Source organism: Oncorhynchus kisutch, linkage group LG11 (assembly GCF_002021735.2).
Source record: "Oncorhynchus kisutch isolate 150728-3 linkage group LG11, Okis_V2, whole genome shotgun sequence".
Taxonomy (NCBI): Eukaryota; Metazoa; Chordata; class Actinopteri; order Salmoniformes; family Salmonidae; genus Oncorhynchus; species Oncorhynchus kisutch.
This window is the reverse complement of record NC_034184.2, coordinates 54,506,978-54,523,562: the sequence shown is the minus strand read 5'-3', so window position 1 is coordinate 54,523,562 and position 16,585 is coordinate 54,506,978. Positions and strand designations below refer to the sequence as shown.

The following is a 16,585-nucleotide window of genomic DNA, read 5'->3' as shown; positions in this document are numbered from 1 at the left end:
CAATTTCGGCAGCATTATCTGTGTACACATGAGCTTGGAAGAGACACCATCCCCAAGTGGCACTACTGTCTCTCTGATTAGAATATCCCCAAGTGACCACAGTACACATCACTGCCACTCTCTATGCAGAAGAGAGGGCTCTCCAGATCCCTATAATCTGCTTGATGAAGATCCCAGTGCTCCGGGGACCTGACAGGGGGCTGCCTCACACCAATCACGGCTGCCCCAGCTCCCAGCGTAAACGCAAGCCCTTCGCCACTGAGCCAGTCAGTGAGCCAGTCAGTGCTCACAAACCCTCGCTCATTCTCTCTCCCGCTCGCTCTCATACACTCACACAAGCTTGCTCTCTTTCACACTGCTCTGCCACACTTTCTCTCTCACTTGTCATTTTAAAACCACAGGGAGACTCCTACATTCTCTCTCCCTGTTTTGTACCTCTAGCGGCACACACTCCGGCATCAAGTCTGGCGTGGGCAATAGGCTTTGCACAGAAAATGATCATGAAAGAAAGATACCAAAGACAGAGGTAGAGGTAAATGATAAAAGAGGGAATCATAGAGAGGAGGCAAAAAAGGGAGAAGAGAGAAGAAGCTTGTCTTGTATTCTACACAGGGAAAATAAGCTTGGAGGATAGTTTGACTGCTTGGATTAAGCTGGCTTTGAAACAGTGTGAATCAATCAAGGTATGTGTGCTGTTTACTTACCTCTTAGTTGGAGTGTTTTTTAAATATTTTTTTTTATGTAGTCTAGGTTGATATTGGGTATATTCCCCCTCCAAGTCAATAATGAACAAACTGAGTTGTAGTGCCAGAAACGCATGGTCATTTCTGTCACCCCGCTGCTGCAGCTGCTGCAAATGGCTTTCAAAGCCTCCTTGATGCCAAAGATTTTTTGAAGCTATAAATGTTTGACTTGCGTTTTATTCCCCCTCCAGCCAAATCAATACATTATTAGATGTTATCCCCACATGTTATTTAGAAGTACATATGGTGGAAGCAGAACCAGCGGGTGTCCTTGAAACAGTTTTATCAGAAAGAGTTTGATGGAGACAGGAGGCTTGTGTTGTGCTCTGTTCTGTTCGGAGTGCAGGGTCAGTCATATTGAACAATGTCTTTCAGGCATGTCTGTATGGTCTTTGGGTCAAGGCAAACCTATTGATTCATTTATAGATGACACAGGAGGTGTCAGTGAATGCAGATTGGCAACACAGGCAACGAAACACCACTCACTGGGACTGTGTTATGCCCCCGTTTTATAAGTCATAGTGAGCCATTTTGGTTCATTTGCATTTAAAAGGAAATATTGCCTTTCAACTTGGTGTTGGAAAGTGTTCAAACATTGGTTATCAAACCATAGCCTGTCAAGTGGTTTGGGCAACTTCATGGTGCTGATTTCAACACTGACTTGAGGGATACCAAAAAGCAAATGCCAATTTTGGGAATGATTGCATGTGGTTCAGCTTCACAACGCTGTTTAACACTCTTGTAATGAGATGAAAACAACAAATTGCATCACTGTATTTTGTAAGATCATTTTTGTTAGAGATTCCCTTTACAGAAAATCTGAGTCCCAATAAGTTCCAATCGCTTCGATTGTACAAATAACTGCAATATTAACAGTAAACATAAAGGTGTGAGTTTTTAATTTGCACTTTTCAATCAAAACACAACAACACAGCCTGCTTTGGAATGCTCACATCACAGGTATGACGTGCTATAATGCATATTATAGCCCATGTTTACAGATGAACATTTATAAATGTACTTAATGGATTAAAGTATTTATTGTGGTATCCATGGAGATTAGTACCAACACACTGAGTGGATATGAAAAAGGAAACACACCAGGGTTGGGCTCAATTCGTATTGAAGGAAGTCAATTCAGGAAGCAATTTGAATATAAAGTTCAGAAATGGTCACATTTTTTAAATAAATACCTTCTACTTTTCAATTTATTGAGAAGTCATTTTAAATAAATGTCCTTTTTTCGATTATTGAATTTGGATTTTAGTTTAGTTAAAATACTTATTTTAATTCGATTCGAGCCTTGCAACAAACACTATCTGATATGCTGCATTTGGAATATGGGCTCACAGATGCACCCTGTCCCTGTTCATTCTACAGTAGCAGATGCTTACTCTGGTGATCTGTAGAAGGTGAGATGAGGACAACATATTAAAGAGCTACACTGCTACACCACCCATACCCGTAGGGTTTACCTGTGGGGAGATACAGTGCTTGCCTTCAGAAAGTATTCATACCCCTTAACCTATTCCACACTTTGTTCTGTTATAGCCTGAATAAAAATAATAATAATTTCTCAACAATCTACAAACAATACCCTTTAATGACAAAGTGAAAACATGTTTGTTTTTTTGTTGCTTTTATGAAATACAGAAATATCTCATTTACGTATGTACTCACACCCCTGAGTCAATACATGTTAGAATCACCTTTGGCAGCAATTACAGCTGTGAGTCTTCATGGGTAAGTCTCTAAGAGCTTTGCACACCTGGGCCGTACAATATTTGCACATTCTTTTTTTCTAAATTCTTCAAGCACTGTCAAATTGGTTGATGATCATTGCTAGACAACCATTTTCAAGTCTTGACAAATATTTTCAATCAAATTTAAGCCAAAAGTGTGACTCAGCCTCTCAGGAACATTCACTGTCTTTTTTGATGAGCAACTCCAGTGTAGTTGGACCTTGTTTTAAAGTTATTGTCCTGCTGAAAGGTAAATTCATCTCCCAGTGTCTGGGGGAAAGCAAACGGAACCAGGTTTTACTTGGTCAAATTTTTGCAGAATTACTTTAGTGCCTTGTTGCAAACAGGATGCATGTTTTGGAATTGTTTTATTCTTTACAGGCTTCCTTTTGTCACTCTGTCACTTAGGTTAGTATTGTGGAGTAACTAAAATGTTGTTGATCCATCTTCAATCCCTGAACAGTTTCCTTCCTATCCGGCAACTGATAGGAAGTGTGAAGTGTTCCAAAAACACATGTTTCCCATGTGAAATGTCACATGCAATGCATTTTTTTAAATGTAACTTTTATTTAACTAGGCAAGTTCAATTCTTATTTACAATGACGGCCTACCCCGGCCAAACCCGGACGACGCTGGGCCAATTGTGCACCGCCCTATGGGACTCCCAATCACAGCTGGATGTCATACAGCCTGGAATCAAACTAGGGACTGTAGTGACACCTCTTGCACTGAGATGCAGTGTCTTAGACCTTTGTGCCCCTCGGGAGCCATTCCAAGAACATGTTTCACATGTGAAATTTCATATTTCATATTAATGAGCTCACTTAACTGACAGCTCTTTGAAACGCCTATGTCGAGAAACATGGATGCAGTGTTGCAGTAAAATAATCTCAAGCTCAAACAACATTGAAATTACATCATTAGCTAGGTTTCCATTCAACTGGTGACAGATTTGAATGCAAATATTCTAAAATCTGCATAAATAAAATAGTTTTTTTTCCACAAGAGGTTTGTTGCCATCAAATTGACTTGTTGCAGATAAAAGTCTGTGCTTGAGGAAACACACATAAAAAAATAGCTTCCGCTGTTAAAATCAAAATATGTGAGTTAAATGGGTGTCCATTGCATTCTCATCATAATGATTCTGTCACACAAAAAAATGATGCGTTACAAAAAAGCGAAAGTGCCGACTCCGGTATTGGTTTGTGTGTTCTAGCCAACAGCTGGTAGATACAGTGTGGGTATAGCCTACATGATGAGATTATTATGGACAAAATAGTAAGATCATTTTTATTTGCCAAGCGACAGCCAAGCATCGATCATCATGTCACCAGAATAATAAGACCCTCTATATTTATTGGAAAAGCATCAAGCTCATCACCTTGCACTTTCACCATCCTGTGAAGTTCATCATAATGTATTTAATCTGTAGCCTAATAAACTGTATGCTTTCCAGAGACGTAGTGGGAGGACCACACAACATGTCATCGCGTTTACTTCAATATGATGGTTATCATATCAATATTTGCTCATAAAAGTTCACACTGCCATTTCTCACATAATTAGTTTTACAGACACAAAAATATCCCACGTTGTCTAGCATATTTGGTTATGTAGAAATTTGGAAAGAATACCGTCAAATTGTTTCTATCAGGCCTTTCGTGATTTTTTTTATGACCCTTTTGTTCCATGCTGGCTGAAGACGTAGCTAGCCAGTAACAAGCAAACACCAGATACAGATGAAAGAGTAGAAATTTGCCATAGACGAATAGTGTAAACTTTTAAATATATGTGACACAATTCAGGAAACAAGGTATATGTTGCAAGTCACAGGAGAGCCGTTTGAACGTACAAAATATTTTTTTTATCAAAATGCGTTTTTTTGGCAGAAATGCCTCCTCGAACATGTGAACTTTCATGTGCCTTAATAAAAAATTATTATGCCAACTGTAAATACGAATAAAGTTGTTAAATTAAGAACATAGTTGATCTAGCCAAAGAAAATGTCAGAAACCTTCCCGCTAACCATGATTGTCTGGGATAATGAGTGGGCTGGACATGCCGAGAGATGAGTTTCATCTTGTGTCTATAAAATGAGCTGCTCATTATGCGTAGATAATCCTTTCTACTGCAGTTTTTTCTAAAGATATAACTTTAGCCACGGAGAACTGCAAATATGTTGCTACTGCTCTCAATAACATTGCTGACTTGAATTTGTCAGGCGCTATCGACAAAGGTCAGTGGGAAAAAGTTGTGATGGACTACTTTCTGGAGGATGATCACGCCATGCTGACACTCTCTGACTCTGAAAATGAATCAGACGACGAGCAAATCCCTGATTTAGGTAAAAACATTTTCATTGAAGAAAACATTGTAGAGTCTTCTGATGACGGTGATGGGGAAGAAACGGAGATCAACAGTTTTGTTGTCACAGAAGAATTGTACCGAGTTTTGAAATCATTGGAACACAACTGGCCAAACAAGCTGTGCAAACTAAACGGAAACAACAAAGGACATCTTATTTGATGAAAGGGTTGCAGTCTGCCGTGAATCTTTCATTCATGTATACGGGTAAGAATCTAGCTATAGTTTCAGATATTATATGTTTCTAATTTTGTCAAAGCTGTTGTTTTCATTGCTAGTTAACTCTTGCTGTAAGTTAGCCAGCTAACGTTAATGTTGAACCTTACTTATTTGGTTAACTGTAGCTATGACAATCGGTTTGTATGTTTGTATGTTACTCTATGGATTGCGATTGTAGTTATTTTTTGTTTTTCAGCATCAGTAGAACACGCCTGACTCTCCTCCACCAGTCATACAAGGAGAATGGTCTAATGCCCCCTATCAAAAAGAGAGGTGGCCCAAGAAAACAAAGGCAGCAGCGCTGTCATCAACTACACGCACCATTTCTTCACCAACTACGGAGGTGGGGAAACACTTGTGGACCTGAATTTTGATAACTGCGGTAGTCATAACAAGAACAAGTTTGTGCTCTGGCCTCATCAAGCAGCGCTTCAGAAAGACCAGAGTGGACACTTTGTCTGAGATTGCTGGTGATGTGAATGACACAGCACTGTGACAGGGGTCAACATCCCACAGCTGGTTGGACTGGAGGAAGGTATGGCTGGCAACAACACCTGACTCCGTACTTCAGGCCGCAGCCACAGATCAAGCAGTACCAGCACTTCAGGTGAAGATAATTTTCATTGCATTGCATGAGGTTATTTAAAAAAAATTGTTTTCTAAACTTGGGAGGTGAATTTGTGTTGTTCAGGGTTGTCATGTCTTCAAAAAATGTTTTTTAAAATTCCCTGTTTAACAGCTTCGATGCTCTGGAGCTTGGTGTTGTCGCCAAGGAGCGTTCAGACTGTCGGGACCAGGTTTCAGCTGCTGCGCAACGCTGACATCCTTCCTCCCTTAGATGGTGTGCCTGTACAAGCACCACCTGGACTGGACCCAGCAAGGCAAACTTATCTTTTTGAGATCAGTGAGTTTTGTGACAAAGGAGGCAATGGACATCACATGCCCTGCTCCAAAGTCAAGGGCAGGACAGAAACAGGCTCTCCGATATAGATTCCCTTGTTCATGCGTGGTTCGGACGGACTAGTCATCAGCACTATCTGCAGTGCCTCTATTCAAATCCTCTCAATTAACTCACATGCCATACGTTGCTGCTACTATTTTTTTATCCCCCTGCTTAACCACTTTACCCCTGATTGTATGCATATAACTACCTCGTCTATCACTGATTATCACTGTTATTGATATTGTTCTTGTACATACTGTTTTGACACTATCTATTTCTGATATTGCTACTATGCAAGTAATCATTTGGCTGTACCGTTTACACTTTCTGTAGAGACCCATCCACTTTGCAAGACTTAGCAAAATATTGATATATAAAATGAATAATGAAATGTGTGGTCATAACATGATTTTGTGACATACCACAACAATATCATGTGAATGTATCAAGCGTCCACCACATAATATATAGTGCATCCACATAAATATATGACGCATACATCGGTTTATGTTCTGTACATGTGCACCTCACTTAGGTTTCAATTCAGGTTGCATGGCCTTAATTACAGTGCCTTGCAAAAGTATTCGGCCCCCTTGAACTTTGTGACCTTTTGCCACATTTCAGGACTCAAACATAAAGATATAAAACTGTATTTTTTTGTGAAGAATCAACAACAAGTGGGACACAATCATGAAGTGGAACAACATTGGATATGGATGGATATTTCAAACTTTTTTAACAAATCAAAAAATGGAAAATTGGGCGTGCAAAATTATTCAGCCCCTTTACTTTCAGTGCAGCAAACTCTCTCCAGAAGTTCAGTGAGGATCTCTGAATGATCCAATGTTGACCTAAATGACTAATGATGATAAATACAATCCACCTGTGTGTAATCAAGTCTCCGTATAAATGCACCTGCACTGTGATAGTCTCAGAGGTCCGTTAAAAGTGCAGAGAGCATCATGAAGAACAAGGAACACACCAGGCAGGTCCGAGATACTGTTGTGAAGAAGTTTAAAGCCGGATTTGGATACAAAAAGATTTCCCAAGCTTTAAACATCCCAAGGAGCACTGTGCAAGCGATAATATTGAAATGGAAGGAAATCAGACCACTGAAAACCTGATGGAGTCTGCAAAAGACCTGAGACTGGGACGGAGATTTGTCTTCCAACAAGACAATGATCCAAAACATAAAGCAAAATCTACAATGGAATGGTTCAAAAATAAACATATCCAGGTGTTAGAATGGCCAAGTCAAAGTCCAGACCTGAATCCAATCGAGAATCTGTGGAAAGAACTGAAAACTGCTGTTCACAAATGCTCTCCATCCAACCTCACTGAGCTCAAGCTGTTTTGCAAGGAGGAATGGGAAAATGTTCAGTCTCTCGATGTGCAAAACTGATAGAGACATACCCCAAGCGACGTACAGCTGTAATCGCAGCTAAAGGTGGCGCTACAAAGTATTAACTTAAGGGGGCTGAATAATTTTGCACGCCCACTTTTTCAGTTTTTGAATTGTTAAAAAAGTTTGAAATATCCAATAAATGTTGTTCCACTTCATGATTGTGTCCCACTTGTTGTTGATTCTTCACAAAAAAAGACAGTTTTATATCTTTATGTTTGAAGCCTGAAATGTGGCAAAAGGTCGCAAAGTTCAAGGGGGCCGAATACTTTCGCAAGGCACTGTATGTATGGAAAACTATGTGATAAGTGTGTGTGTAACAGTATGTAAAGTATGCTAATGTACTGGTGTGAAGGCATTTGGGCAGTGGTCAAAAGTACTTAGGTAGTACTTTAAAGTATTTTTACCTCCATATTTTTGGGGGGGTATCAGTACATTACTTTACGATTTCTTTTTTTGGCAACTTTTACTTCACTACATTCCGATAGAAAATGTCATTTTTACTCCATACATTTTCCTTGACACCCAAAAGTACTTGTTACATTTTGACAGGAAAATTGTCCAATTCACATAAGAGAACATCCCTACTGCATCTGATCTGGCATAATCACTAAACACAAATGCTTTGTTTGTCAATTATGTCTGAGTTTTGGAGTGTGCCCCAGGCTATCCGTCGAAAAAATGTTTGTGCCATTTTGTTAGGAATTTGAAACGATTTATACTTTTACTCAAGAATGACAATTTAGTACTTTTTCCACCACTGGATGTGGCGGGAGGATATAGCATTTCTTTCACATGGCCCATCAATTTAGACAAGTGTGTCTGGGTAAGCGTCATCTAATATTCATAAATATTTTTATCTTGACAGTATCTGTTTACATGGAATTTGTCCTTATTGTAGGCTACTACCACTTTTCGTCTTAATCTTCACTACACTAATCACTGTTTAGCACATGACCTCATTGTGATCCTTAAAGAGATGGGTGAGGCTGGCTTAAAAGAGGGCGTGAACAATGCTGAATGGGTGTAGACATAGGAGAGCTCTCCAGTAGGTACCAAAACATTCAAAGGCATTCAAAGGCCCTTTTCTCAAAAGTGAGTTTACAAGTGTATCAACTACCAAAACATAATTAATTTTCCATTGTTCCTCAAAAATGCTTGTATGATATACCATTTTGTAGCTATTGAGTCTATACTTTTATCAAATGTAAAAAAAAAACATTTTCATATTTAGCTACAGAAGACTGAGTTCCAGGTGGTGAGTCACATATTTGCTGTAGAGGTTGACCGATTAATTAGGGCCGATTTCAAGTTTTCATAACAATCGGAAAGCGGTATTTTTGGGCGCCGATTTGACAAATTTTTTATTTATTAAATATTTTATATACCTTTTATTTAACTAGGCAAGTCAGTTAAGAACACATTCTTATTTTCAATGACTGGCTAGGAACTGCCTCGACAGATTTTCACCTTGTCAGCTCGGGGGATCCAATCTTGCAACATTAGAGTTAACTAGTCCAATGCAATAACGACCTGCCTCTCGTTGCACTCCAAAAGGAGACTGACTGCTTGTTACACGAATGCAGTAAGCCAAGGTAAGTTGCTAGCTAGCATTAAACTTATCCCATGAAAAACAATCAATCATAATCATTAGTTAACTACACATGGTTGATGATATTACTAGATATTATCTAGCGTGTCCTGCGTTGCATATAATCTGACTGAGCATACAAGTATCTAACTATCTGACTGAGCGGTGGTAGGCAGAAGCAGGCGTGTAAACATTCATTCCAACAGCACTTTCGTGCATTTTGCCAGCAGCTCTTCGTTGTGCGTCAAGCATTGTTTATGACTTCAAGCCTATCAACTCCCGAGATTAGGCTGGTGTAACCGAAGTGAAATGGCTAGCTGGTTAGCGCGCGCTAATAGCTTTTCAAACGTCACTCGCTCTGAGCCTTCTAGTGGTTGTTCCCCTTGCTCTGCATGGGTAACGCTGCTTCGATGGTGGCTGTTGTCGTTGTGTTGCTGGTTCGAGCCCAGGGAGGAGCGAGGAGAGGGACGGAAGCTATACTATTACACTGGCAATACTAAAGTGCCTATAAGAATATCCAATAGTCAAAGGAACCTCTCGTGACTCCCCATCCCGCATGAGGGAGCGTAATCATCGACTGAAACTAATTATTATAACGCAATGGACATAAATATTCCTAGAAAATATTCATATTCATGAAAATCACAAGTGAAATATACTGAGACACAGCTTAGCCTTTTGTTAATTACCCTGTCATCTCAGATTTTCAAAATATGCTTTACAGCCAAAGCTAGACAAGCATTTGTGTAAGTTTATCGATAGCCTAGCATAGCATTTTGTCCAGCTAGCAGCAGGTAAATTGGTCACGGAAATCAGACAAGCAATCAAATTAAATCGTTTACCTTTGATGAGCTTCGGATGTTTTCACTCACGAGACTCCCTGTTAGATAGCCAATGTTCCTTTTTTCCAAAAATATTATTTTTGTAGGCGAAATAGCTCTGTTTGTTCTTCACATTTGGCTGAGAAATCGCCCGGAAATTGCAGTCACGAAAACACAGAATTTTTTTCCAAATTGGCTCCATAATATCAACAGAAACCTGGCAAACGTTGTTTATAACCAATCCTCAAGGTGTTTTTCAAATATCTATTCGATAATATATCCACCGGGACAATTGTTTTTTCAGTAGGACCGATTGGAATAATGGCTACCTCTGTATTTTACGCGAGAATCACTCTGGGAGCATCAGGTGACCACTTGCGCAATGTAGCCGCTTACGGGTATTCTTAACATAAATGCGTAAAACTACGTAACAATGCTGTAGACACCTTCGGGAAAAAGTAATCTGGTTGATAGCCCATTCACTGCTCAATAGGGATGCATTGGAACGCAGCGCTTAAAAAAAATGAGGCACTTCCAGATTGGATTTTTCTCAGGCTTTCGCCTGCAACATCAGTTCTGTTATACTCAGACAATATTTTTACAGTTTTGGAAACTTTAGAGTGTTTTCTATCCCAAGCTGTCAATTATATGCATATTCTAGCATCTTGTCCTGACAAAATCGGGAACGTTATTTTTCCAAAAATGAAAATACTGCCACTTAGTCACAAAAGGTTAATGAAATGCAAATGGTATAAAGGGAAATAGTCCTATAATTCCTATAATAACTACAACCTAAAACTTCTTACCTGGGAAAATTGAAGACTCATGTTAACAGGAACCACCAGCTTTCATATGTTCTCATGTTCTGAGCATTCAACTGAAACGTTAGCTTTCTTACATAGCACATATTGTACTTTTAATTTCTTCTCCAACACTTTGTTTTTGCATTATTTAAAACAAATTGAACATGTTTCATTATTTACTTGAGTCTAAATTGATTTTATTGTTCATTCAGTATTGTTGTAATTGTCATTATTACAAATAATTTTTTTTTTTTTTTTTAATCGTCCGATTAATCGGTATCGTCTTTTTTGGTCCTCCAATAATCGTATCAATATCAGCGTTGAAAAATCATAATCGGTCGACCTCTAATTTGCTGACACCCTACAGTCCAATTGTGTCACCAATCTATATAGCTATATAATCCACACCCCTCTACAAACACGCCTTCACCGATGTTGGATACAATGTGGTAGTTATTTAAATTAGGTAAGAGGATATCTGGCAAAAAGTTCCCATTAACTTACTGGAATTTGCACAAAAACCTCTTTAAAGTGCAGCAGATTTGAAACACATACTCTTACAACCTTAACAGAACAAAGAGTGCCGCTACTCAGCACAACCATGAAATGCTTAAACTACTACAACACGCCCACTGATGATTGGCACAAATACATGTATATTTGACCACAGCCCCAAACATGCTAATGTACCTCAGGTAGATTGCCCCTGGTGATGCGTTGGGCAGACCACACCACCCTCTGGAGAGCCCTGCAGTTGCGGGTGGTGCAGTTGTAGTACCAGGCGGGAATACAGCCCGACCCGATTCTTTCAATTGTGCATCTGTAAAAGTTTGTGATTGTTTTCAGGGACCAAACCAAATTTCTCATCCTCCTGAGGTTAAAGAGGCGCTGTTGCACCTTCTTCACCACACTGTGTGGGTGGATCATTTCAGATTGTCAGTGGCACCCCTCTCCCAGAGCCCTCATCTCCCTTCCTGTGGCTGTCTCGTCATTGTTGGTAATCAGACATACTACTGTTGTGTCGTCTACAAACTTGATATTTGAGTTGGAGGCATGGGTGGCAACACAGTCCTGGGTGAACAAGGAGTACAGGAGGGGGCTGAGCACTCACCCTTGTGGTTCCTCTGTGTCGAGGATCAGCAAAGTGGAGGTGTTGTTTCCTACCTTCACCACCGGGAGGTGGCCGTTAGGGAGTCCATGACCTAGTTGCACATGGCGGGGTTCAGATCCAGGGCCCCGAGCTTAATGACGAGCTTGTATGATACTATGGTGTTGAATGCTGAGCTATAGTCAATAAACAGCATTCTTACACAGGTATTTTTGTCCTGATGGGATAGGGCAGTGTGTAGTGCGATGGGGATTACATCATCTGTGGATCTATTGGGGCGGTAAGCAAATTGAAGTGGGTCTAGGGTGTAAGGTAAGGTAGAGGTGATATGATATGTTCCTTAACTAACCTCTCAAAGCACCTCATGATGACAGAAGTGAGTGCTACGGGGCATTAGTCATTTAGTGAATTCCCCTTTGCTTTCTTGAATGCAGGAACAATTGTGGTCATCTTGAAGCAAGTGGGGGCAGCAGACTGGGAAAGTGAGAGATTGAATATGTCCATAAACACACCAGCCGTCTGGGCCGGCGCCTTGCAAGGTTTAACATTCGTAAATGTCTTACTCACGTCAGCCACGGAGAAGGAGAACCCAGAGTCCTAGTTTGGGTAGGTTTAAATAGTCACAGTGGGTACAATATATCCTGTACACTTTCTGATGAACTCAGTCACTGTATCCGTGTATTTGTCTTTGTTGTTCTCAGAGGCTACGTGGAACATATCCCAGTCTGCGTGATCAAAACAATCTTGAAGCGTGGATTTCGATTGGTCAGACCAGCATTGAATAGACCTTAGTACGGGTACTTCCTGTTTGAGTTTTTGCCTATAGGAAGGGAGGAGCAAAATTGAGTCGTGATCAGATTTGCCGAAGGGAGGTCGGGGGAGGGCCTTGTAGGCATTTCGAAAAGTTGAGTAGCAGTGGACCAATGTTTTTCCTGAGTGAGTATTACAGTCAATGTGTTGGTAGAACTTCAGTAGCGTTTACAAAGTTTACGAAGTTCGGCATTTGATTGTGAGGTATTCCAGGTAGGGTGAACGTTAGGACTTGAGCTTCTGTATGTTATCACAATAACACCATGAGTAGTTAAACATCAAACATACACCCCCACCTTTCTTCTTCCCGGAGAGTTCTTTATTCCTGTCTGCACTGAAAACCCAACTGGCTGCATGGACAGGGACAGTATATCCCGAGAGAGCCATGTTTCCGTGAAACTGAGTATGTTAAAATCCTTGATGTATATTACTCACATTAGTGAGTAATATACTTTGGAAGTGCTGGATGGTGTGCATGTTATATTGCCCTGGGGGTACGAACAAAGGATCCAATTTTGGAAAGTTGTATTCCTCTGGAAAGAGATCCTCGCCCTGAGCTTGCCTACTTTATTATCCAGATACTGAATATTAGTGAGTAATATACTTTGGAAGTGCTGGATGGTGTGCACGTCTCTTGAGTCGGACCAGAAGTCCACTCCGAATACCTCTTCTCCGGTGACTGTGTTTTGGATCAGCCACTGGAATAAGTTATCTTGCCCTGGGGGTACGAACAAAGGATCCAATTTGGGAAAGTTGTAATCCTGCACGTAATGCTGGTGAGTTACCGACTCTCTGATATCCCAAAGTTATTTCCGGCTTTATGTAATAACGCCAAAGAAATTCTGGGCCAATAATGTAGGAAAAAACACACACATATTTTTTTTTTACAGTTGCTTAGGAGCTAGAATCATAGCTGCCATATCTGTCGGCTCCATCTTACAAACTGCAGTGATGATCATACCTTATATAAAGCACCACAGAATGTGTCATAATACCCATAAAACCTCGTGGTCAAAAAGGGAAATGGTTCCAATCATTTTTCCACAATAAATTTTCCCATAGGGAAGGGCTGTGTTCCATGTAGGCTTGCACTGGCGTGAGTCTTTCTAGGACAAGGTGACTTTTAGCAATATATTCACCTGTACTTACCCCTCCCCCAAATGAAAATCTAATTAGCTGCTAATGTAGCTATAATAAAGAACTACAAATGCCATGATGATCTGGACGAGACCTCCGAATCAAGGCAAAGGTAAGAATCTCTGGATTAACTATCTAATGTTAGCTTAATGTAGTAATGAATAAATTAGCTACATTTCTTAAATTGTGAAATCTATGAACTGTCTTGTGGATATTTTTAAAAGACACAATACCTGTTAGCAAAGGTGTCAGCTAGAGATGGGATTTGTAGTCTTGCATGTCTACTTTGTTGCAAATTAGCATTTTCGAATCTGAGAGTAAATGGTGCCAAAAATATTGATTTGAAGCTCCTTTTCCGAGAGAGATTTACATGGTATCAAAACATCACGCAAGGGTAAGCCAACACAAAACAGAGCCCTTTATTTTAAGCATTTTAAAAAATCCTATATTGGAAAAATTGGAAGCATTTCCCTGTATGAGCGCTAGGTTTTATGTGTATTATGACACCTCCACTGTGGTGCTCTATTCAAAATATCAGATAGAAAAATGTCCCATTATACCTACAAGGTACCAAACTGTACCCTGTGAGTTCATATGTATACCTGTGAAGTGTACCTTGGACTTTTTTGTACCCTAACCATTTGCTTCATTTTTGAGAGTTTGTAAAAACATATTCCAAGCAGAAAGAATGGACCTGGTGGCACTGCAGAAACATCAATGCACTCAACCCAGAGGTTGCAAGTTAAAATCCCCAAAGCATTCATGTATACTCTGTCAAGTGTCCCTGAGCACTGCTAATTTTACATTGATGTTAATCAAACAATTTCCTTGATTCTGGGCAGTTTTAAGCTTTTAGCAAAGTGCAGAAATGTATTATTGCCAATAAGTCTGCAGCCTTATCTATTTTATGCAGCAGGACTTTTTAGGTTTATTTTCACGAGATCATGTTGTTGCATGTCTAGTTTCAAATGATCTCATGTTGCTTCACATGTTGTCACGGGATCTCATGTGGTTTTTCCATAAGGCTATTAGATTTGTTAACTGTTAAACTGTACATTAAAACAAACTGCAACTGTATATGTCACAGCCGTCAAAAGAAGTAGACCAAAGTGCATCATTGTGAGCATACATTTCCCTTTTATTTTAGTAAATGTCACCAACAAAACAACAAATGAAAAACAACCGTGACACTTACAGGGCTATAGTGCCATTAACAAAAGTCACTACCCACACCGATAGGAGTGAAAAAAAAAGGGCTACCTAAGTATAATTCCCAATCAGAAACAACGATAGACAGCTGTCCCTGATTGAGAACCATACCCATCCAAAACATAGAAATAAAGAAACACAGAAAACAAAACATAGAATGCCCACCCACATCACACCCCGACCTAACCAAATAGAGAAATAAAACAGCTCTCTAAGGCCAGGGCGTGACAGCATAGCTATCCAATTATCTTTGAATAATCCACTGCACTTATTGTTGTATGAGAGGCATGAATCTCACACAACAAGAGAGCAGCAGATACACACATCCCCTCTGAAGCCTCCAATGCAGTTATGATTTCCAAATGGCACCTTATTCTCCACATCAGGACTGTCCAACTCCCTTCCTGGAGATCCACTGTCGTGTGGATTTTCAGTCCAACCCTATTTAACACACCCGATTCTACTAATTAGCTGCTCAACAAGACCTTAACTAGCTGGATCAGATATGCTAAATTAGGGTTGGACTGAAAACCTACAGGACAGTAGTTATCCAGGAAGATGAGTTGGCAGCCCTGCTCTACATAGTATAATACTTTTGACCAGAGCCCAATGGGAGTGCACTATTAAGGGAATAGGGTCCCATTTGGGTCTGAACCAGTGTCAACAGCTCCTCATGGTTCTACCCACTCTCGCTGCACTCCATATAATTTTAATTGAAAGATTGAGTGGTTCTACAAAAAAAGCACGTCCGCAAAGCTTGGACTGGGGGAAAGAAAAGGGTATGCATCACAAATGGCACCTTGTTCCCTTTATAGTGCAGTAATTTAGGACGCTGTCAAAAGTAGTGAACTATACAGGGAATAGTGTGCTATTTGGGATACAGAGAGAAAAGGAGGCTGTTTATGGATGTGTGTCCTTTATCCATTAACATAAGCAGAGCAGAGACCATCAGTCACCTGGATATGCCACCTATCACCACATTCTGCTGAATGTGTCTGTCAAGAGCCTTGGGCTTAAATGGGATCAATACTTGAGATCATTTGGAGTCTCTAGACTCTCCTCCTTGGGCTCTTCAATCTTCGCCCTCATGCAATGGACTCATCTTGACATTGTACTGTGCTAAATTATGTGTGTGGGTTTGTGAATGAGAAGGGGGGAGTGTGTGTGTGTGTGTGTCCCTCACTGCCATTTGTTAGACTATGGGAATTGTGGTCTCCTTTATACCTTGAACACTCTGTACTACAGTACTTCTTGGAGGGGGAGGATTATACCTGCGGTATGGTAATTTAAAAAATATTAACTCGTCACTGATTGAAATTTGTTGTTTGCATAAACCATTACAGCAAAAATACACTAACATTGTGACGAGAGCGCACTGTCATACCTTCGTCAACTTGGTTTTCAGGGTGCTGCACTGTGGATAAAAATAGACTTTATTTCATAATGGGATGCTATCTGAAATTTCAGCCACACTTCATAATAGGAGGATGTTATTGCAACCTCGGAAACAAAATAGCATGTTTGTTGGAATAAAAATTATTTGAAGTAGTTGTATCAACAATTGTGTCAATGTTTAGCTTTTTTTATATATAGATACAAGCCTAAAATGAGGTACCAAACCTTTCATTGTGTCGTTGGTGATTTTTGCAATTTTCTTACTTAGTTTTAGGAATATTGAGAATACTTATGAAAA

The 16,585-nt window shown here is 40.0% G+C and overlaps 1 protein-coding gene across 1 annotated transcript in view; it reads left to right on the top strand.

Annotated features, from left to right (window-relative positions):
- The first annotated feature begins 303 nt into the window (after positions 1 to 303).
- LOC109900200 (cadherin-12) overlaps positions 304 to 16,585 on the top strand; it is a 197,619-nt gene continuing 181,337 nt past the window's right edge. Inside the window, exon 1 of the mRNA XM_020495904.2 lies at positions 304 to 683. The gene's annotated coding sequence lies outside the window, so the exon portion shown is untranslated. The remainder of the gene's footprint in view (positions 684 to 16,585) is intronic.